The sequence below is a fragment of the Nomascus leucogenys genome, chromosome 22a (genome assembly GCF_006542625.1).
Source record: "Nomascus leucogenys isolate Asia chromosome 22a, Asia_NLE_v1, whole genome shotgun sequence".
NCBI lineage: Eukaryota > Metazoa > Chordata > Mammalia > Primates > Hylobatidae > Nomascus > Nomascus leucogenys.
In genome coordinates this window covers 106,707,893-106,732,382 of record NC_044402.1, presented here as the reverse complement: position 1 = coordinate 106,732,382, position 24,490 = coordinate 106,707,893, and the positions used below count along the sequence as shown (strand labels likewise).

The 24,490-nt window shown below is 43.1% G+C and overlaps 1 protein-coding gene across 6 annotated transcripts in view; it reads left to right on the top strand.

The window, feature by feature from the left end:
- Positions 1-2,653: 2,653 nt before the first annotated feature.
- The window catches only part of GPR1 (G protein-coupled receptor 1), a 42,880-nt gene continuing 21,043 nt past the window's right edge, over positions 2,654-24,490 (top strand). Inside the window, exons 1-3 of one of the 6 annotated variants that reach the window (XM_004092010.3) lie at positions 2,654-2,892; positions 3,089-3,339; positions 7,275-7,389. The gene's annotated coding sequence lies outside the window, so the exon portion shown is untranslated. Of the gene's footprint in view, positions 2,893-3,088; positions 3,340-7,067; positions 7,149-7,270; positions 7,390-24,490 lie in introns of those variants that run through there. The other 5 variants (XM_012500221.2, XM_012500225.2, XM_003253982.3 and 2 more) reach the window with 5 other exon arrangements.

Genomic DNA, 24,490 nt, shown 5'->3' with positions numbered 1-24,490 from the left:
CGGCTGGCTAATTTTTACAGACAGGGTCTCACTATGTTAACCTGGCTAGTCTCGGACTCCTGCACTCAAGCAATCCTCCTGCCTCAGCCTCCCGAAGTGCTGGGATTTCAAGTGTGAGCCACCACACTTAGGCATGAGCTACCACAGAATTTTTTTTTAATTGAACCTCATAATATATAATTGTGCCAGGAAACTAAATTAAAAATAAGTGAGTAATATATATCCACCGCACAAAAAAAGAAAAAATGGACAATGATTTCCTCACAGTTTTTATATCTAACTAACACATTTGACCATAGATTTCTTGGTTACAGTATGACATAATAATATTTTATGCAAATAATTGTCCAGCAATTAAGAACTAAATTTTAATAAAACTGAAATGTCTGCAGAAGGTACAATTTAGGCAACTAGTAAATCACATCATTGCCATAATGCCTTTACTTCTTGATTCAGTTTGTAGTTTTAAAACAGAGCATTAAAAAACATTTTTTAAAAAATTTTTTTCCTTCCTCTTTTTTTTTTTGAGACAAGGTCTTGCTCTGTCACCCAGGCTCCTGAGTGCAGTGGCACAATCACACCTCACTGCAGTCTCAAAGTCCCGGGGTCAAGTGATCCTCCCACCTCAGCTTCCCAAGTAGCTGGGACCACAGGTACAAGCCACCATGCCCAGCATTTTTTTTTTTTTTTTTTTGTAGAGACAGAGTCTCACTACGTTGCCCAGGCTGGTCCTGAACTATTGGGCTTAAGTGATCCTCCTGCCTCAGCTCCCAAAATGATCATTTTTTAAAATAATTTTTAGGCCAGGCATCGTGGCTCATGCCTGTAATCCTAGCACTTTGAGAGGCCGAGGCAGGTGAATCACCTAAGATCAAGAGTTCAAGACCAGCCTGGTCAACATGGCAAGACCCTGTCTCTACTAAAAATGCAAAAATTAGCTGGGCGTGGTGATGCATCCCTGTAATCCCAGCTACCAGGGAGGCTAAGGCAGGAGAATCACTTGAACCCGGGAGGCGGAGGTTGCAGTGAGCTGAGAGCATGCCACTGCACTCCAGTCTGGGTGACAGAGTGAGACTCCATCTCAAAAAAAAAAAAAATTTAATGTAAAAAATATCCAAATTCAGCCAAAATCTTCATCTATGGACTGAAATTTACAATTGCCAAAGGAAAAAAAAATAGTACACCTTGAAGCACTTTTTGTTTCACTGTTTAAAATTTTAAAAAACTAAAAATTCCAAGAGAGAATATGGAATAAAGAAGTTGAAACGACAAGTTCTGCTTCTTTATTTTGCCATGGTTGTGCTATCATTATGTATTTTAAATCTGTTGTTTGAATGCAGGCACATGTAGATCACAATGGGAAAATACAAGCTGTGCCAATGTTTTGGAACCATTATCAACTTAATCTCAAGAGAAAGCATATCTGAATCAACACATGGCATCGGGGCATCTTTATAATTGGGAGTTTTTTCAGTTATCTTCAATGTAAAATACATTGTCTATTAAAGAGAAGTAACAAAAATTAAAATAAGAATACTTAGCTTTTATGTAAAATACATTGTCTAAGAGTAGATTATACATATTCATAAAACTACAGCTCATTATAATCACAGTAATTGTTCACAGCTTAAACCAAAACCAACAAGAGGTCTCTTGAGGGGAGGAGTATTTCATCATTGACTTGAGAATTGCTGGCACATGGTGCCAACAAAAAGCAGAAGGGCTTTAGCTGGTTTTATTATCGTTTTTAAATTCCCTACAGACAGTAGTCCCTTGATTGCCCACACCTGGGTGGACTGCTCCCTACTACACGGCCTTTCATCATACCTCCATTCCATAGTTAAGCTCAGCAAGGTTGGTTTTGTTAATTTCATATGCTTTATAATGCATTCAGGTTTTACTAGGGAAACACTGGGGATTCATTTTCTTTTAATGAACAAATCTAAAGTTCCTTATGCAGTAAAAAAAAAAGCACCCAGTGACTTATTCTGCATATTCAATTTTCCTAAATGGAAGAAACTCAATAGGAAAAGAATTAGAAAGAGATACAAAAATTGAAAGTGCAAATTGCTGGAGGTTCCAGACAGTGTCCATGAGTGAGGAGGACAGAGGAGAAAGGTGTGGAGCTGGGATGCAATGCCCTGCCAAAAGCGGGCAGGTGGTGCTGGGAGTAAGCCACTACGCAGGCACCTCGAACAGTATCCTTGTTGGGACATGGGCCCAGTGTACCCAGATCTGCTAATTTTTTCATGAGTAGCCGATAATCTAGATGGCTAAGATTCCTGACTTCTAAATGTTGGAAATTAATTCAAACTCTAGAAAACACTGCTTCACAAACACAACACATTCACAGCTGCAGTGAGCCCCCAGGCTACCAATTTCCTAATGAAAAATGCAAAAGTAGCAGCTGAACAAGTTTAAAGAGGTTGAGAAAATATGCTGTCTTATCTGATCCTTTTCCTTTCCTAAAATGTTGCATTTTGGAAAAATCCAGATACACTTACATCATAGCCACAATTATCTGCAGTTTAATGAGAAAAGTAGCATAATTACAGTAGGTAATTGGGAGTGACCTGAATGTCCACAGCAGCCCTTTCTCTTAAATCAGGGCCAACAATGGTGTCACCCAGATGCTGTTGACTAACTGATGTACAACAGATTTACTTAACCACTGGCAAACCACATTTCCTTTTCCAGGGCAATAACTTAAAAGATTATGTATTTCCCTTTGTTGCAAAGAGAGGAAATACTTCTTCCTAGACTCAGGGCAGCTGTGACCCGTACTCCCAGAGAAATCATTAAACCACAAGGATTCAGACAGAGCCCAGAGCCCTGAAAACTTTGGCCACGCACTTTCCCGCAGCAGCCACAGGCACCGGCAACTTCAGAGAGGTGAGTGCTTGCTTTGCTCCCCCAAAGCTTCACACCCCGCGCATGCCATGTGTCTGAGCCAGTAGACTGTAGTTAAGAAAACCAACCTAAAAATGCTTTGTATCTGGATCTTTTTTGAATTCGCATTTGGCTTGTTAAAAGTGAAGGTTTATTCAAATTAGAGATAAAACAGAAGCTGTTCCCCACATTTCTACAGGTAATTAGAACTTCGGAAATCTTAGTGGAAAAGATGGAGAACTAAGTCCTCCGCAGACTTTCCCACTAAGTATCCTCAAGACTCACTTTCTACATGGGGCAAAACAGAATTAGAAGCAAGAATCTAGACAAGGCTTCGTCCTCATTTAGACGCCTTTAAGAATTCTCTGCTTTAAGTGGATGAAAACGTCCCTGTATGGCTGGGTTGCCATGGTTCCTTGCTGTGACCCCCAGGGCTACTGAGCCTGCCGTGTGAGTCCATTTCAGTCTCTGGAAAAAGCTTTGTGTGTCTGCAGCCTCACAGTTTAACCAAGTAAGGGCCCCCCAAGTCTAATCTCCAACCTGACTACCCTGAAGAGCCAGGCCTAAGAAAGCCATTTACAAAAGATAGTCATCACCCTGTATGACAGGAGGAAAAAATTGAAGTGTCTTTGTTTTTCATAAATCAGCTTCTTTGTAAGAAAGTGTCCTTTTGTATGTCTCTTTTCCAATGCTTTTGTTCCGGATAGATTTTTTTTTTTCAAACAACAACAAAAAGATTAGAATGATCACTGACAAAAATTAATACAACGTGATGATATAATATTCTCCCAAATGGCTATTTCTAAAATTTCTATCATCAGAGTTTTTAGATGTTTGGGAGAAATGTGCTATTTTAACATCACACAAGAAAGAGAAAGAATAATGCTAACCTTAATGATATCAAAAGATGAAAGGCCAAGTTGGCAACCCCAATTTTTCTTGTGGGGTTGATGGGAGGGGAGGGGATGACCCACTTAAAATCGCCCAACCGTTTCTCACTATTAAACCTTCATTAGATTAATATAAATCTTCTCTTTTACCATGTAATATCTTCAAAAGAACAGTTTTCTAATAGCGATATTTCAAGCACTAGTGGAGAAATGCTATTTGTATGAAATGGGAGATCCTAGTCCCCAGAATAATATGATAGCAGCATTGTGTATCTTCCATCTCTGAGCCCAGTTGGCCCTAAAGACCTGCTTGCACACATTCTTCTGTCAAAAACCCATTGAGATCAGGCATGGTGGTCCACGCCTGTAATCCCAGCACTTTGGGAGGCTGAGGCAGGAGGATTACTTGAGCCCAGGAGTTTAAGACCTGCCTGTGCAATACAGTGAGACCCTGTCTCTATTTTTATTATTTTTATTTTGAGATGGAGTCTTGCTCTGTCGCCCAGACTGGAGTGCAGTGGCACTATCTCGGCTCACTGCAACCTCCACCTCCCAGTTCAAGCAAGTCTCCTGCCTCAGCCTCCCAAGTAGCTAGGGACTATGGGCGCATGCCACCACTTCTGGCTAATTTTTGTATTTTTAGTGGAGACAGGGTTTCACCATATTGGTCAGGCTGGTCTTGAACTCCAGACCTCAGCTGATCCACCCACCTCCACCTCCCAAAGTGCTAGGATTACAGGCGTGAGCCACCGCACCCAGCTCCTGTCTCTATTTTTAAAAATAAAAATAATATAAAAAGAAACCCCTTGAAATACTAGCCATAACAGCCTTCAGAAAATTTGCAATTGATTTTTTAGGAAGTGGCAAAACTGTCCGGAAATCCTTCTACCTGGCAGAAGTTTTGCTATCCCTTCCTCTCATACACTCAATTCTATAAATATCTCTTCCAATAAGGAGATGGATAGCCCAATGGTTAAGTCTCTTAAGATAATGGTATTTGAAGTCAGAACGTCTGGAGCCAAACCCCAACTCTGCCACTTACACAAAAGGCTCTCTTAACAGATCTCCAATTAACTGACCCACCAGCTTAACCAATGCATCAAACCGCCTGGCTGTTATCTACTATACCCTTAATGCTCAGAGGTGGCAGGTAGCTTATCTCTAGTACACCTGAGCACTTGAGCTACTTTTGCATAACAGGTCAACTGCAAGTCATGCCTTAGGGTGTCAAAGGGAAGCTCTTCAAACATACATCAAACTATAAGGCACATTTGCAGAGATATTTTATTTATTATTCCTTTTATTTATTGTTTCTTAGACTAATTTCAAAGCTAAGCAAGCATATGTTTTAATTGTTTTAGGTGGTGGCTAAAACATAAAAATGTATACACTTTCCTGGGTTTCAGTGTGTGTTTAAACTATGCTTGGCACATAGGACAATCCTTGATCAATGTCATTTCTCTTGTCACTTTTCATATTCTTTGCTACTCAATGGTTCCTGCTCTATAGCCAAAAATAAACTTATGTAAAGTAACCAAAACTTCCTGAGATTCTCTTCAATAATGGCTTTTACAGATGAAATTGTGATTTTGTGTGATTACAGAACATAGTATAGACTATAGTAAATACTAATACTGCTAACACAAAGGAATGGAAACTAGCAGAACTCTACTAAGTACCCCCTTCACTGACCACATCTATTCATCCGGTCTCACAAAACACTGAAAAATATGCCAAGATTGAATCAAGGGATTGAGGGTAGATGTGGAAGAGTATACATTCTTATAGGGCAGAGGCATATTTGTAGTTTGAAAAAGTGCACCCCCCACCCCCGACCTCCATCATGAGAATTCCTGCTTTAGATTTCCTAGACTTGGTCTTTAACAGTGGACAAAAACAAAATCCTGTGCTTCTCTGGCAGCTGACCTTTCACGGCCTAACAATTTCAGGTATCACATGGTTAAGCTGAAGTTAGACCATACAAAAATAAAGATAGCGGCCGGCTGTGGTGGCTCACGCCTGTAATCCCAGCACTTTGGGAGGCCGAGGTGGGCGGATCATGAGGTCAGGAGATCGAGACCATCCTGGCTAACATGGTGAAACCCCGTCTCTACTAAAATACAAAAAAAAATTTAGCTGGGCGTGGTGGCGGGCACCTGCAGTCCCAGCTACTCGGGAGGCTAAGGCAGGAGAATGGCGTTAACCTAGGAGGTGGAGCTTGCAGTGAGCCGAGATCCTGCCACTGCACTCCACGCTGGGCGACAGAGCGAGACTCCGTCTCAAAAAAATAATAATAATAAATAAAATTTAAAAAATAAAGATAGCTAGCCGTCAGAGGTAAGCTCACCACATCAAGGCATGCCTGCCTTCAAGCTCCACACTTCTCATCCCTTGAATTTATGAATTCTGAGTCCTGCCTCAGGTACACAGATGTGCCCACATCTGCCAGGCCCACAAAAGGTGACCAGGGATAAAAATCAAACCTTTAGGCCGGGCACTTTGGGAGACCGAGGTGGGTGGGTCACAAGGTCAGGAATTCGAGACCAGCCTCGCTAATATGTTGAAACTCCGTTTCTACTAAAAGCATAAAAAAATTAGCTGGGCGTGGTGGCGCATGCCTGTAATCCCAGCTACTTGGGAGGCTGACGCAGGAAAATTCCTTGAACACGGGAGGTGGAGGTTGCAGTGAACCGTGATCACACCACTGCACTCCCGCCTGGGCAACAGAGTGAGACTCCGACTCAAAAAAAAAAAAAAAAAAAATCTTTAAGGCCAGACGTGGTGGCTCATACCTGTAATCCCAGCACTTTGGGAGACTGAGGCGGGTGGATCACCTGAGGTCAGGAATTCAAGACCAGCCGGGCCAACGTGGTGAAACCCCGTCTCTACTAAAAATACAAAAATTAACCGGGCGTGGTGGTGGGTGCCTGTAATCCCAGCTACTCCAGAGGCTGAGGCAGGAGAATCACTTGAACCTGGGAGGTGGAGGTTGCAGTGAGCCGAGATTGAGCCATTGCACTCCAGCCTGGGCGACAGAATGAGACTCTGACTCAAAAAAAAAAAAAAAAAAAAGTTAAAATTCACACTTAACTAATATGTGATTCCATCTCTTCACTATCAGGACACACTGAAGCACAGAAAGTAAAATCTCCTGATGAGCCTTATACCATGCATTTGAAGAACATTCCATCTCTGCTAATTTAACGTGACTTTTCATAAGCAAAAGCCTACCCAGACAAAGGAGGGCTGAGTGCCCCCCATCCATTACTGATTTTCAGCCTGCAGCAGAACAGCTAGTAGCAGTGGTTTCCATTCAAAAAACAAACTTGTTACACAAACACAGGCTGGTCGAAAGAATTAATTTGTACAGTATGTTCATTGCTTACTTTTCTCCAGGATTGCATGATGAATTTTTATGGAGGGTGGTGGGGGAAGGGAAGAACTACATTCAAAACCCAACATCATTCTTCTCTACACTGTCATTTCAAAAGCCAGATAAAAGTGGAATGAGGAATGCAGCCGTTCTGAACACCACCCTCCATTTCATTCTGGAACCGGGAAGGTACACCCAGGCATGACAATAGCTTCTCTCCTCACAGAAAATTAACTGGTAAGTGCTTTCCTGTTTGTTTTCCTCAAACTGACACATTTACAGTGGACCTGATGAGGATTCCTGCAGATGATTTATTTACAAAACAGCATTTGACTAACTACCAGCTTGCAAAAAAGGAAAAGGACTCCTGATCGTTTACAAAATGCTCTGTCTGCAGATTTGTATTTTTGGTCTTGGCAAAAGTGTTTGGGGGCGATCCTACAGGGTTGGCTACAGCTGCTGATTAATCCTAAAACACTGCAAGAGAGAAAATGAGCATGTTGCTGGGGTGGGCGGACAAAGAAGAACTTTCAGTAATTTTCTCAGCTTTTACCTACATAATTACAGCTCATAAATCTGTCTTTTAAGGAGTTGTGATCTAGAAATAGTCAAACATCATTTGTGGAAGGCTCACTGTTGAGAAACTAGTAGAAAAAAATGGTACTCCGAAATGAAAGCTGATATTGCCCTCTTTAGATTACAAGGTGGGAAAAAAGTTCTAAATTGAGTTGTAATGCGGTTGCTCGCCACTGGCTCCCCATTTTTACGATGAAAGGCTTGTGGCTTGTTGGGCCTTCCCATTTCTTTCTTGTTGTTGCCTTTTTGAATCTCACTATCAATTTCTTGTTAGAATAATTGGTATCTGGGCTCTCCCAACAAGGGGTAGATGGCTAAATACAGGGAAGACTGTGGGAGAGAAGGGTTCAGCTATTCAGTTGTTCCTGTTCTAGTCAGAAACTGTGAGCACCAATTGCCTTTTATCTTTTCCTCCAAAAGAAAGCTAATGAAAACCAAATAAAGTTTGATAACAGAACTTTCACTGGCAATAATACTCTTAAATTGCCTTTTTCACTTAAGGCAGACTCATTCACTCAAGAATCCACAAACCTGTTGTTAAATTAATCCGATGGTATTTTTGTTTTGTTAAAGAAAAAAAAAAGGCAAAGGGAGCTTTCCTGGGTCTCAAGTTACAAGTAATTATTCCTAGTGAATAATTCTCATCATATCTGTACATCTTCCAGACACTAGATTATTATGTTTTTCATGGCCTATTTTATGATTTTATGTAATTTAAGTCATTTAGTTTATAAAAGGTCATACATTTTCTGTTACTTGACCGCTAATTGTCATGTCCCTGAGATAAATATTTAATAACAGATCATGTTAACCGAATGATAATCATGTAAAAAATAAATGAAGTAGACTGAATGAAGAAGACTGAATATGCAAAACTGATAATAGATGTGTTACTCTGATGGTGAGATTATAGATGTGTCACGGAGAAAAAACTTCTCCTGTTCCCTCTTAGATTTGTTATCAGGCGCCAGCAAATGAAATTGACAGAAGGAAGATTAGCAAGAGAAAACAAAATTTAATTGTATGTATGTAGATATGGGCGTTCCCAAGTAAATGTGACTCAGAGGTTGCTGAGTGAGCTATGATTGTGCCACTGCATTCCAGCCTGGGCAACCAGAACCTAACCCTATCAAAAAAAAAAAACCATGACTCAGATAAGTAGTTAGAATTTAGGGCTCACATGCCATCTTTTTCTTTCTTTTTTTTTTTTAATGTGTGTGTTTGTTTTTTGTTTTGTTTTATATATGCCATCTTAATAGGAGAATAGGAGAAATGGAAGAGAAGGGCACTTATGGGAAAACAAATGACTTTTTGGAAACATAAATGGGTCCTTAGGAGAGCAGACTGGTGATATGATAGTTTTAGTGACGATAACTGTTCAGGTGTGGTGTGGAGACTTCTCATCTCTGGTGATAAGGTAAGGCCAGGAGTTTGAGACCAGCCTTTAGTAGAGACTCTGTCTCTACTAAAAATACAAAAATTAGCCAGAAGTGATGGCATGTGCCTGTAGTCCCAGCTATTCAGGAGGCTAAGACAGGAGAATTGCTTGAACCCAGGAGGCAGAGGCTGCAGTGAGCTAAGATCGTGCCACTGCACTCTAGCCTAGGAGACAGAGCAAGACTCCGTCTCAAAAAACAAAACAAAACAAAAAATAACTGAATGAATTGGGTATAGTTCCTCCATGTTAAGTGCTTTACATAACTGGATACAGTGGAGACCAATATTCGACCAAAAGTGATCACTATGAACACATGAACTATCATCATTATGAAAGTGCTTGAGGAACACTAGCGGGCGGGTCAGGCATGGGATAAAGGCAGAGTTAATCTGAAAAAGAAAGAAAAGGAAAAGATTTCATGGAGAATGAGTTTGAAAGGAGGTAGACAACCTGGCAACTTGAAAAAGGTGGAGAATCCAAGCAGGACTATACATGTGCCTGCTTGAATTTTCATTAGGACCAAATTGTCCCTAGGCATGAAAAATAATAAAATACAAAGTTGAATCGACGTTAAATCATTGAACCTAGAAAAAATGGCATATAGATATGACATCCTTAATTTTTCACAAAACTTTCTCTTTAACAGTTTATAATGATAAACCTCTAATTGGGTGGAAAAATCTGGCAATGAAACATTTTACTTAATTGTATAAGTGAGAGTTGACAGAGCTTTTTCTTTATTCAGTTGTGCCATATAAAAATGCTATTTGCAGGCCGGGCATGGTGGCCCATGCCTGTAATCCGAGCACTTTGGGAGGCCGAGGCAGACTGATCACCTGAGGTCGGGAGTTCGAGACCAGCCTGACCAACATGGAGAAACTCCGTCTCTACTAACAATACAAAAAAATTAGCCCAGTGTGGCACACGCCTGTAATCCCGGCTACTTGGGAGGCTGAGGCAGGAGAATCGCTTGAACCTGGGAGGCAGAGGTTGCAGTAAGCCAAGATTGTGCCATTGCACTCCAGCCTGGGCAATAAGAGTGAAACTCTGTCTCAAAAAAAGAAAAGAGTAAAAATGCTATTTGCTATTCACAATAGCAAAGACCTGGAATCAACCTAAATGCCCATCAATAATAGACTGGATAAAGAAAGTGTGGCTCATATACACCATGGAATACTACGCAGCCATGGAAAGGAATTAGATCATGTCCTTTGCAGGGACATGGATAGAGCTGGAAGCCATTATTCTCAGCAGACTAATACAGGAACAGAAAACCAAACATGAGGCCAGGCATGGTGGCTTAGGTCTGTAATCCCAGCACTTTGGGAGGCTGAGGCAGGCAGATCACCTGAGGTCAGGAGTTCGAGACCAGCCTGGCCAACATGGTGAAACCCTGTCTCTACTAAAAATACAAAAATTAGCCAGTCATGGTGGTGCACACCTGTAGTCCCAGCTACCTGGGAGGCTGAGGCACGAGAATTGCTTGAACCTGGGAGGCAGAGGTTGCAGTGAGCTAAGATTATGCCATTGCCCTCCAGTCTGGGTGACAGAGTGACACTCTGTCTCAGAAAAAAAAAAAGAAAGAAAAAGGCCAGGCGTGGTGGCTCACACCTGTAATCCTAGCATTTTGGGAGGCCGAGGCAGGTGGATCATGGGGCCAGGAGATCGAGACCATCCTGGCTAACACAGTGAAAGTCCGTCTCTACTAAAAATACAAAAAATTAGCCGGGCATCGTGGCGGGTGCCTGTAGTCCCAGCTACTCAGGCGGCTGAGGCAGGAGAATGGCGTGAACCTGGGAGGCGGAGCTTGCAGTGAGCCGAGATTGCACCACTGCACTCCAGCCTGGGCAACAGAGTAAGACTCCGTCTCAAAAAAAAAAGTAAAGAATAAAAGAAAAAAGAAAACCAAACACGGCATGTTCTCATTTATAAGTAAGAACTGAATGATGAGAACACATGGACACATGGGGATAACAACACACTGGGGGCACGTGGGAGGGCTAGGGGAAAGAGAGCATCAGGAAGAATAGCTAATGGATGCTGGGCTTAATACCTAGGTGATGGGATGATTTGTGCAGCAAACCACCCTGACACACATTTACCTATGTAACAAACCTGTACATCCTGCACCTGTATCCCAGAACTTAAAAGTTGAAAAAAACAACAAGAAAAGTGCTGTTTTTTTGTTTTTTTTTTTTTTGGAGACCCAGTCTTACTCTGTCACCCAGGCTGAAGTGCAGTGGTTGCGATCTCAGCTCACTGCAACCTCTACCTCCTAGGTTCAAGCGATTCTCATGCTTCAGCCATCAGAGTAGCTGGGATTATAGGCATGTACCACCATGCCTGGCTAATTTTTGTATTTTTAGTAGAAATGGAGTTTCACCATGTTGGCCAGGCTGGTCTCCAACTCCTGGCCTCAAGTTATCCAACCACCTCAGCCTCCCAAAGTGTTCAGATTACAGGTGTGAGCCACCGAGCCTGGCTGTGACCTTGACTATTTTTGATCTAACAAAATGGCAGTTTCTTATGCTTTGACATAAAAAATGGATCAAAATGTAATAAAAATAGAAGGCTGGGCCTAGTGGCCCACACCTGTAGTCCCAGCACTTTGGGAGGCCAAGAAGGGAGGATTGCTTGAGCCCAAGAGTTTGAGACCAGCCTGGGCACTGTAGTGAGTCCTTGTTTCTACCAAAAATTTAAGAATTAGCCAGGCATGGTAGTGCATGGCTGTAGTCCCAGCTACTTAGGAAGCTGAGGCAGGAGGATTGCTGGAGCCTGGATGGTGGAGGCTGCAATGAGATGTGATCATGCCACTGCATTCTAGCCTGCATGACAGAGTGAGACCCTGCCTGGAAAAAAAAAAAAAGTTACATATATTTATATATGTAAATATTTGTCTCATTTTATATAAATATTTGTTTTGTGTATTTCTATACATTAAAACCATAGTAAGCATAACATTTGTTTGTTTATTTTTGAGACATGGCTCTCTCTGTTGCCAGGCTGGAGTGCAGTAGCACTATCACAGTTCACTGTAACTTCAACCTTCTGGGCCCAATTAATCCTCCCACTTTTGAGTAGCTAGGACTCCAGGCATACACCACCAAGCCTGGCTACTCTTTTGATTTTGTAGAGATGGAGGTCTCATTATGTTTCCCAGGCTGGTTTCAAACTCTTGGCCATAAGCAATCCTCCCACCTCTGCCTCCCAAACTGCAGGAATTACAGGCATAAGCCACCACACCCAGCCTAAACATAACATAGTTTTGATGATTGAGAAAGCACTTCCTTCTTTTTTCACGAGACATTCATTGAGCACCTACTGAGCACTCTGTTCCTTGCTGAGATATAAGGATGAGTAAAAGTTATTCCTTGCCCTTGATGTTCTTAGTTTAGTAAGGGAGATGAGCACCTTAACAGATCATTACTCAGAGAGACTGTGTGTGCAGGGATTAAGAAGGAAGGCCCTGCCTGGGCACGGTGGCTTACATCTGTAATCCCAGCACTTTGAGGGGCCGAAGTGGGTGGATCACCTGAGGTCAGGAATTCGAGACCAGCCCGACCAACATGGAGAAACTCTGTCTCTACTAAAAATACAAAATTAGCTGGGCGTGGTGGCACATGCCTGTAATCTCAGCTACTTGGGAGACTGAGGCAGGAGAACCGCTGGAACCCAGGAGCCAGAGGTTGCGGTCAGGAGTTTGAGACCAGCCTGGCCAACATGGTGAAACTCTGTCTCTACTAAAAATACAAAATTAGCCAAGTGAGGTGGCACATGCTTGTTGTCCCAGCTACTCCGGAGGCTGAGGCAGGAGAATCGCTTGAACCCTGGAGGTGGAGGTTGCAGTGAACCGAGATCATGCCACTGCACTCTAGCCTGGGCAACAGAGCAAGAAACTCTGTCTCAAAAAAAAAAAAAAAAATTATAAGCAACACATGACAGTGACAATGGTTTATGGTGAACTTGTTTGCTCCTCATACCAGTTTATAGAAAAATCTCATCATCTTTTCCTAGAAATGGGACCTGTTGTCAGTGAGAAGTGCTGGTCTAAGGAAGTGGCTGAACAGATTGAACATACCTCTCGGGAGTGGGGCTGGCTTTCCTAGATCCTCAACATTCTTTTAATGCTTCTGATAAAAAAAAAAAAAAAAAGGAGGGGGCGGGAACTGAAACAGGAACTAATGGATTTGATGATAATCAAGAACTCAAATTCTCTTCTCCAGTTCACGTTTGTCTTCTCAGACAAAATAGTTATTGCCAAGATGCCCAGGCACATGAATGCCTTTATCAAAACCTACTGAATAGTCTTTCCTTCAATAAATACTATTGAGCCGTACAGTTTGCCAGGCACTGTGCTAGGCTCTGGGAGTATGAAGGTAAGCAAAACCACAGGCTGGTGGCAGAGACAGACATTCTTGAAATAAGCCTCCACATACATAATAACAGTTGCTCTAAGTGAGGAGCTTAGAGCAGGGGCCCTGATTTAGGCTGGGGCATAGGTTTGTGGACGCAGGGAAGAGTTCATTTAGGGAAGTAACATCTAAAAGTACCACTTACCCTTTAGAAGAGCTGGTGATTTTCTCTTTAATTCCAAAACCACCAGCAAGTTTAGGAGATAAAAGCTTAGTCAAATAAATTTTTGGTTACTATATGGAAAATGCCATGTTGATATAAATTATTTATTCTATCACCCAGCTGTATTGATAACATTAAACATGGCCTTTCCATTTGTTATTGTGCCCCAATGTGACTCTCATTTTATTAACTGTATTCAAAATAAAACCATCCACCTTTAGAATGATTTTATCCCTATCAACACACACATATAAATGCATACTTAATTACAGTTCTTTACATACAACAAACAAGTTGGGAAAAATTTAGATGGTAAAATGAAATGGTTTCTTTCTTGTCTGGGAGAGACTCCTTGTTCTGGAATGATATTTCATAGATAAACATGGTGTTTCTCCATGATCTTCCTTTTGGGTTTTTGGTAGTTGAATGGGGAAGGGTGTATTTCAGCACACGCTGAAAACTGCTTGTCTTGTAGGAAGGATTATAATACACCAAACAGGCCAGGCGCAGTTGCTCATGCCTGTAATCCCAGCACTTTGGGAGGCCGAGGCGGGCAGATCACCTGAGGTCGGGAGTTCGAGACCAGCCTGACCAACATGGAGAAACCCCGTCTCTACTAAAAATACAAAATTAGCCGGGCATGGTGGCATATGCCTGTAATCCCAGCTACTAGGGAGGCTGAGACAGGAGAATCGCTTGAACCTGGGAGGTGGAGGTTGCGGTGAGCCGAGATCACGCCATTGCACTCCAGCCTGGGCAACAAGAGCGAAACTCTGTCTCAAATAATAATAATAATAATAATAATACACCAAACACTGTGTAAAAGTGGCATTTTCACCTCACACCTAAAATCCCACCACTTTGGGAGGCCAAGGCAAGAAGATCACTTGAGCCCAGGAGTTCAAGACCAGCCTGAGCAACATAGTAAGACTGCTGTCTCTACCCCAAATTAAAAAAGAAAAAAAAATTAGCCGGGTGTGGTGGTGTGCACCTGTAGTCCCAGCTACTGGGAAGGCTGAGGTGGGAGGACCACTTGAGCCCAGGAGTTCGAGGCTGCAGTGAGCTATGATTATGCTAGTGCACTCTAGCCTGGAGACAGACTCTGTTTCCAAAAAAAGAAAGAAACAAAGTCGTATTTCGAGACTTCCTCAGAAATATGTTAGATTTCCCAAAATGCAGTAAGTTAAAAAAAAGTTTAGCTATTTTAACTTGTTACTTGAACATTTACAAGAATATTCACATATCTTTCAGCCTTAAATAAATAAAAGATTGATTTTTGAAAATAGAGACCTATTTTCTTGATATGGTAAATGGAATCTGCTCAGAATCACTGGATGCTCTTTACTAATTTCCCACATTATGACCACTTCTGTTTACTTGTTTCTCAAGCAATCAGTAAATGATATATTCATCAAACTTAAGAGAGTAAACAAAATGTATCTCTTCCTAAGAAAAACAACTGATTGTTTCTTTAGCCAGTTGGATTACAGCAGGTCAGTGAGATCATAGCAAGTAGCCTGATTATGTTGTACTGATATTCATCAGAAGAAATGAACTAATCTACACAAATCTTTTGCTGCAAAATAAATAAACTCCTTTGGTGGAACATTATCACAAGATCAGAATGTGCCACTTTCTTATGACGGAATGAACACAGCGTAGCTTTACTGTAACAGCAGGAAACCATTATTTTGTGGCTCACAGCAGTCTTTCAGTTGATGTTTTCTCTCAGGATGAAACGCAGATCCAAAATGCCATCAAAAGTACCCACAAACCGGGTGCGGTGGCTCATGCCTGTAATCCCCGCTACTCAGGAGGCTGAGGGCAGAGGAATTGCTTGAACCTGGGAGGTTGAGGTTGCAGTGAGCCAAGATCATGCCACTGCACTCTGGCCTGGGCGACAGAGCGAGACTCGAAAACAGTAACCACAAATGAGCTCTGTGATTGGAGCCATTGATCATTATATTAGCTAGAAGCCCAAGAATTTGCTATGTTTCAGCAAAGTCATGTAAGTCATGCGAAATATTTCATAATACAATGTAATGAAAGAATCAAGTAAAGTCATAGCAATGATATTGCACTTTTTTTTTTTTTTTTTTTGGGACGGAGTCTTGCTCTGTAGCCCAGGCTGGAGTGCAGTGGCGCGATCTCAGCTCACTATGAGCTCCGCCTCCCGGGTTCGCACCATTCTCCTACCTCAGCCTCCCGAGTAGCTGGGACTACAGACGCCCGCCACCACGTCTGGCTAATTTTTTGTATTTTTAGTAAAGACGGGGTTTCACCATGTTAGCCAGGATGGTCTCGATCTCCTGACCTCCTGATCCGCCTGCCTCGGCCTCCCAAAGTGCTGGGATTACAGGCGTGAGCCACTGCGCCCGGCCTGATATTGCACATTTATTGAGCTCTTACTATGATCCAGACACCGAGCTATGCCCTAGCATATATTATCTTTTGTCATTCATACAATAAACCTAGAACAGTTTACTCATGGTTTCTTCCCCAGTTCCCTAGATCATCGATGAAGGAACAGGAGCTGATTGTACCAAAACATTTATATAGTAAGCTTGATCAATGTATTTGATGTAGTATCTATGCTGGGCTGAGAAAAACATGCAAAGCAGTACCTACAAATAAGAAAACAGGAACTAAGCTGGGCATGGTGGCACATGCCTGGAGTCCCAGCTACTTGGGAGGCTGAGGCTTCCCACGACCGCCCCTCACATTCATTAGTTCGCTAGATCAGGTCGGAGAACTCGGGAAAATGGCGTACTTACAAGACTGCAGGTTTACTACAAGCGCCAGAACTCAAGAAGAGCCGGATGGAAGCGATGCACGGGACAAGGTCTGTGGGAAGCGGCGCGGAGCTTCCATGCCCTCTGGGCGCGCCACCATTTCCAGGACCTCCGTGTGTTCACCAAACCGGAAGCTCTGGCTTTTACGGAGGCTCATTACTTAGTCATGATTGATTAAACCACTGGCCATTGGAAATTAATGCAATCTCCAGCCCCCAGTCCTCCCCTGGAGGTGGAAGTTGGAAGTTGGGAAGTGGGCTGTGGACACGATTTGTAATGAATGCAAGACACCGGTGTTGGGCTGCTTTTTTTTTTTTTTTTTTTTTTTTTTTTTGAGAGTCTCGCGCTATTCGCCCAGGCTGGAGTGCAATGGCGCGATCTTGGCTCACTGCAAACCTCCACCTCCCGGGTTCAAGCAATTCTCCTGCCTCAGCCTCCCGAGTAGCTGGGATTACAGGCATGCGCCACCATGTCCGGCTAATTTTTTTTTTTTTTTTTTGTAATTTTAGAAGAGACGAGGTTTCACCATGTTGGTCAGGCTGGTCTAGAACTCCTGACCTCAAATGATCCGCCCGCCTCGGCCTCCCAAAGTGCTGGGATTACAGGTGTGAGCCACTGTGCCCGGCCTGGGCTCTTTCAAACGGAGCAAGGTTCAAGTTTGTGCCTACAAAGGGGCACAAAACAGGGTTATCTAGGAGGGAGGAGGTCGATCTGGTACCAAGAAAGAACTAGGGTGGAAGGTGAGTTTGGGAGGTGTCTGCAATAGGAAAGGAAACGCGCTGGAGTGGGTGCAGTGGATGGAGGGGTGACAGGCTTTGAGGGGCTGGCAGCATCTGAGGTCCACAGTGCCATGTGGACCAAGGCACTGAGAGGAGCAGAGTTTTCCTCTTTTGTAGTAAGGTAAGCTGGCCGCCTGACCTGGGTGGGTTGAAACCCCGCCCCCCGCCGCTGCCACCACCCACCTCCCCCATCCCCACCCGAATGAGGCGGGCGCCCTGGGCGAATAGCTATGGACGCCATCCAGCTTTAACCACGCTAGTGCGGAACGTGGTGGCGCGCCTGCAGCCGCAGCTACTCAGGAGGCTGAAGCAGGAGAATTGCTTGAGTCCAGGAGGTTGAAACTGCAGTGAACCATTATTGCGCCACTGCACTCCAGTCTGGGCTACTGAGCGAGACCTGTCTTTTAAAAACAAAGGGAAACACACACACAAAACAAGGCTGTGATCCTATGATCTTTAGCCAATCTGACTCCATCCCTTTTCAAACAGTCTAAAGATTATTTAAAAAAATATATTTCATACCGTCCTCTCTCTATACTCTCCATGTCACCCCATCCCTTCAAAAAACTTAGTAGAACCTAACAGAACCTTAGGGTTTCAGCGCTTACTGAACTTTAGACATCAACAAGTCTAATCACGTGTAATGTCTGATTTCCTGCTTAAAACCCCTCACTTTATTGTTGCATCATTAAACATCTCCAAGTATGAGAATTGTACCACCCTCTGACATAGCTTTACAGTAGAATGAAAGCTCCATAAGTTCTGTGTCCTACTCTCTCTCCAGGGCCTAGAATACATAGTAGGTGCTGAATAAATAATTCATTTAATTTAGTTTTTAAATGTTTAACAACTATAATCTTTAGGAAATTCTGCCTTACATTGAGCTAACATTAGAGTCCCTCAATTTTTTGAAGCCAGTTTGAACAGTTCCCTCTTCCAAATGCCAGCCCTTGGGCATTTGAAAAAACTGTTACCCTGCTCTTTCTTTTCCAGGATAAATAGCTTCCACCAGTTTGCTCAATGCTCCTTACATGATATAGTTTCTCTCCATCCGGTTCCCTCTCCTCTGGACATATTTCAGTTTATCATTGTTTCTCTTAAACTGTAATTCCCAGAAAAGAACACAGTTCCCCTAGGTGCTGTCTGATCAGTTCAAGTAGAATTGGATAAACACTCCCCCAATTCTATTAAGACAGCCCAAGGGCAAAGTTACTTTTTTTTTTTTAGCTGTCTCATCCCGTTGTTGACTCACATTGAGCTCAAGGTCAAGGAGAAAGGTTGTGTTTGGGCAGAAATTTAGGTTGTTTAAATCACAGAACAGGTCATCACAGGGCACTAATTCTGATGCCCTTGGTGAATGGTGTGTGTTCAAAGGAAATGTATATGAAAAGTGATTGTGTGGGACCCTGCTGGGGTACACTACATTTACTTCCTTTTCATGATGAAAAGGCACTAAGTAAGCCATTAGTCAATATTACATATCTCTTTAATGTAGAATTATGAAATCCATTTTAAGGAAATAATTCAGGGCCTGCAATTGCTGCCTAGACACATTATCTGCTAGGAAAACCTGTTGGAGAAGATTATTTGCTTTGCATGGCAACTGGCATAAAGTTCAGTGCAGGTGTTGCTTAACAAATGAATGCTGACCAGGCAGGGTGGCTCACACCTATAATCCCAGCACTTTGGGAGGATCACTTGAGGTCAGAAGTTTGAGATCAGACTGGCCAACATGGTAAAAACCCATCGCTACAAAAGATACAAAAATCAGCCAGGAGTGGTGGCGGGTGCCTGTAATCTCAGTTATCCAGGAGGCTACAGTGGGAGGATCTCTTGAGTCCAGGAGTTTGAAGTTGCAGTTAGCTATGATTGTGTCCCTACACTCCAACATGGGAGAAAGAGCGAGACCCTACCTCTAAAAAATAATAATAATAATAAAACGAAAGAAAGAAAGAAAGAAAAGGAAAAAACATGCTTTGTCTGATTTTTGCCTTGTTAGAGAAAATCTGTGATGAGAACAAAAGATACAGGAAATTATTCTAAAAGTAGAATTTTTAAAACAAAATTTTCTTGTATCAGATGGTTTTTTACTGTGTTCCTTCCAAGTTCCTTGTCAGAAATAAACTGCCTATTAGGTATGATGGCACATGCCTGTAATCCCAGCTACTCCAGAGGCTGAAAGGGAGGATCTCTTGGGGCCAGGAGTTCTAGTCCAGCCTGGGCAACATAGCAAGATCCCATCTCTATAAAAATAAAAAAGAAACATAAAAAGGAAAAGTGCTTGTATTATGTTTCAGTGAAGGTATATTGTATTACTGGTATAAGTGTCAAGATATTTTGTGACTATTTTCTTGAATTTGAATACCTGGAGATGTACTTGGCTCTTGAATTGTCTAAAGTATTGAGACCATAGACAGTGCAGACATGTGCCTATATCCATCCTTTCTATGACCCACCATTCTTTTTCTTTTCTTTTTTTTTTTTTTTTTTTTTTTTTGGTGAGATGGAGATTTACTCTTGTTGCCCAGGCTGGAGTGCAATGGCGCCATCTCAGCTCACCGCATCCTCCGCCTCCCAGGTTCAAGCGATTCTCCTGGCTCAGCCTCCCGAGCAGCTGGGATTACAGGCATGTGTCACCAGGCCCAGCTAATTTTGTATTTTTAGTAGAGACGGAGTTTCACTGTGTTGCCCAGGCTGATCTCGAACTCCTGACCTCAGGTGATCCGCCCGCCTCAGCCTCCCAAAGTGCTGGGATTACAGGCATGAGCCACTGCGCCCGGCTGACCCACCATTCTTAATGGCCTTTAGAAGGTCACTTTCATTTCCCTCAAGTACAAGACCTTTGTTTCTGGGACAAGGTGATTAATATCAACTATGAAAGAAAGATTAAGTAAATTAAAATGACTTACTATACAGCTATTGGTATATACTCTTCGTGTCCAGAAGCAATTTACAATATGTCAAGAAGTGTCTCTAAAGTGGTTCTTGCCCTCTCATTTCTACCACTGGTTAGAGAATAGGTATGTGGAAAAGATGTCATAGGGCTGGGCACGGTGTCTCACGCCTGTAATCCCAGTACTTTGGGAGGGCGAGGCAGGTGGATCACCTTAGACCAGCCTGGCCAACATGGCAAAACCCTGTCCCTATTAAAAATACAAAAATTAGCCAGGCGTGGTGGTGGGTGCCTGTAATCCTGGCTACTTGGGAGGCTGAGGCAGGAGAATCGCTTGAACCCGGGAGGCAGAGGTTGCAGTGAGCTGAGATTGAGCCACTGCACTCCAGCCTGGCAGACAGAGCGAGAGGCTCCATTTCGGGGAAAAAAAAAAATGCTGTAATACAAAATAGGCTAAGAATAAAGAAAAGAGCGCTTAAAATATGTTTTCTATTTTAAGGTCATGTATTTTACCATTGAACCAGGATCTTTTCCCTTCCCTCCTTTGCCTCTTTCCCTCTCGGCATTCTTTCTTGCGCATGTGCTCGCACTCATGCTCTCTCTCTCTCTTCTTTCTCTTTCTTTTTATTTTTTTTTGAGACGTAGTCTCGCTCTGTCGCCAGGGCTGGAGTGCAGTGGCGCGATCTCGGCTCACTGCAAGCTCCGCCTCCTGGGTTCAGGCCATTCTCTTGCCTCAGCCTCCCGAGTAGCTGGGACTACAGGCGCATGCCACCATGCCCAGCTAATATTTTTGTATTTTTAGTAGAGACAGGGTTTCACTGTGTTCGCCAGGATGGTCTCGATCTCCTGACCTCGTGACCCACCAGCCTCGGCCTCCCAAAGTGCTGGGATTACAGCCGTGAGCCACCATACCCAGCCTCTCTTTCTTTAAATGAGACAGAGTCTCGCTCTGTTGCCGAGGCTGGAGTGCAGTAGTGTGATCTTGGCTCACTGCAACCTCCACCTCCGAGGCTCAAGCAATTCTCTTGCCTCAGCCTCTGAGTAGCTGGGATTATAGGCATGTGCCACCATGCCCAGCTAATTTTTTGTATTTTTAGTGGAGATGGGGTTTCACCATGTTGGCCAGGCTGGTCTCGAACTCCTGGTCTCAAGTAATCTGTCCACCTGGGCCTCCCAAAGTGCTGAGATTACAGATGTGAGCCACTGCACCCAGCCTCTCTCTCTCTCAAGGAAAAAAGAGGAGAAAAGAAAAGGGAGTTTGGGCTATATGCACAAATGCTCTCTCTCTCTGCATTCTAGTTATGTGAACTTAAATATGAAGAACTGGTTGGGAAGTGGAAATTCTGTTTCTTCTAAAATTCTACAGCTGTTCTGGGCACTGCTGATGTTTATAACCTTCTCTCACAGATGTTACATTTTATGAACTGTGACTCATTAGGGTGGTTCTAGCTTCTTTAGATGGACAGAAATCCCCAAGGGCAGGATGATTACATAAGTCTGCTTCACTCAAAACCTGAAATATTTGAATAGAATATTTCTTGGGGGGGAGAAAAAGCAGTAAGACTTTGCCATACTTTCATGAATCAGAAACACTAATAATTTCAGTTGGTTCTTTTCTGTGGAAGGAATGAGGGAGGCACAATATTCTTGTTTGGGAAGGTTTTGTTTTCATTTGCAGAATGTTTCTAATTTGTGTAGGCTTTTTGGTTTGGACCTTGATCTGTATTTTTGTTCCAATGTGCAAAAAACCATTTACTGGAAGACATTGTTTGAATGTCCACTCTGTGCAAGGGACCGGATTTGGTGCTAGTTTGAGGCATGGAGAGTAATAAAAGAGCTAGAATATACGGTGCTGCCATCTTTGAGCTTCTCAGTTAGGAAACACCAGGGGCAGAATCATAAAAGTTTAGAATTAGATGTCACCTGTATTTTGCACATGAGACACCTGGGGTCCCAACTGGGCCACTGACCCCATCCAAAGTTACATAGCTAATGATATTCAGAGCTACATTTTAGAACCATCTCTCCTAAGTTCCAATGCTTTTTCAGCACACAGGACTGCCTAATATCCATGGACTTAAACAGGATCAAGTGTTACGGCACGTCAGAACTAGGATAAGGCGGCCGGGCGCGGTGGCTCATGCTTGTAATCCCAGCACTTTGGGAGGCCGAGGTGGGCGGATCACAAGGTTAGGAGATCGAGACCACGGTGAAACCCCGTCTCTACTAAAAATACAAAAAAATTAGCCGGGCGTGGTGGCGGGCGCCTGTAGTCCCAGCTACTCGGAGAGGCTGAGGCAGGAGAATGGCGTGAACCTGGGAGGCGGAGCTTGCAGTGAGCCGAGATCGCGCCACTGCACTCCAGCCTGGGTGACAGAGCGAGACTCCGTCTCAAAAAAAAAAAAAAAAAAAAAAGAACTAGGATAAGGCAATTGAGGCAAAATTAAAATTAATGGAAAATAATCCATGATTAACAAAATATCAAATTTTTAAACAAAGACAAGGTCCTACCCTGCTCTTCCATAACCCAGCTTCACCTGTCTCACCCTAATCTCAGCCCTCCATCATACAGTCTGAACTTTTAGGTGGATCAAGGGGGAAAACCAACATGGAAAATATTCCACTGGCTGGAATCCCTGGATGTGTAGAGTGAGCTGTCCAGGTGTTTGAAGATGGATCACAAACCTTTGTGCACAATAGTGTATTGAGAGAAAATGGCTCTCATTTGTTTTAATTAAAAAGCGATGGCAGTTTTGAGGGTAAAACTACAAAAAGAAAGTGAGACTGGGTTGAGCATGGTGGCTCACACCTGTAATCCCAGCACTTTGGGAGGCCGAGGTGGAAGGATTGCTTGAGCTCAGGAGTTCTAGACCAGCCTGGGCAACATAGCAAGACACCGTCTCTACAAAAAAATTTTTTTAATTACAATGAAATTTTTAAAATAAAACTGAAGAGTAAAGGGGAAACTCAAGACGTGACAGTGGGTCATAACCTCTACAGGGCACTGCTCCCATAATGAACCCCATTCCATTCAAGAGCACTGCTAGGCAGAGCACAAAATGGAATCCCCAGAACCCTACAAAGGGGTTTAGTTGGAAGGCTTTGATTACAGCAAGATACTGGGTTAAAATTTTTCTTTCCCTGTTTGATTTTCTTCTCTCTCATCCATGTCCTGTGCCTGAAGTGTTAACTACCACCTGGATTTGCACCATTTGAAAGTACCCGTGCCCTTAGAAAACCTAGAAGAAAAAAACCTAGAAGCAATCACACTGGGTCCCAGAAGAAAGGACAGGCCCTTGGAGAAATGCAGTCCTACAGGTTCACATAGGAGTCCTACAGGTCACCAAGAGAGACTGAAAGGGCATTTGGGACTTAACCAGCTCTGGAGCAGTAAAGAATATGTATTTGGGCCGGGCATAGTGGCTCACGCCTGTAATCCCAGCACTTTGGGAGGCCGAGGCAGGCAGATCACGAGGTCAAGAGATTGAGACCAGCCTGGCCAATATGGTGAGACCCCGTCTCTACTAAAAATACAAAAGTTAGCTGGGCGTGGTGGTGCACACCTGTAGTCCCAGCTACTCGGAAGGCTGAAGCAGTAGAAATCGGCTGAACTCAGGAGGCGGAGGTTGCAGTGCGCCGAGATCACACCACTGCACTCCAGCCAGGGAGACAGAGAAGACTCGGTCTAAAAAACAAACAAAAAAAGAATATGCATTTGCCTGACTGTCCTCTCTTCATTTATTCCTCAGAATCCAGCTGCCAGAGGCTGGATGAGAGTTGGTTTACGTCTGGCAATTTGGTTCTTGTAAAGTCATCCTGCAGTGACTTTAACAACAGTCAGAACCAGCCCAAGGAACAGAGCAGACCCTGGGCAAATGTGGACTTCTGACGTAGTACTAAAATAAAGCTATGATAAAAGCTCAAAATTAAAAACTGTTCTTACAAACTGGCTGCTCCACTGGGCCTGGAGGTGGAGGTGAGAAGAGGGGAGTGGTGAGGAAGAGTCTAACAAAGAACCAAAGTCGCCTTCTTTTCCATGCATCATTCTAGGCTTCCTCCTATGAAGTCATCCTCCTCTGCAGGGAAGAATGGTTTATTTTGTGTTTTGTTTTGTTTTTTCATTCAGCCACAGGTGCAGCTCTAGAAAAGGAATGTAGATTTATTCTCTAAATTCAGCATCACTCTCTCCTGGTTTAAACACTATTTATTTCTTTATTTATTTTTATTTTTATTTATTTTTTTGAGACAGAGTCTCACTCTGTCAGCTAGGCTGGAGTGCAGTGGT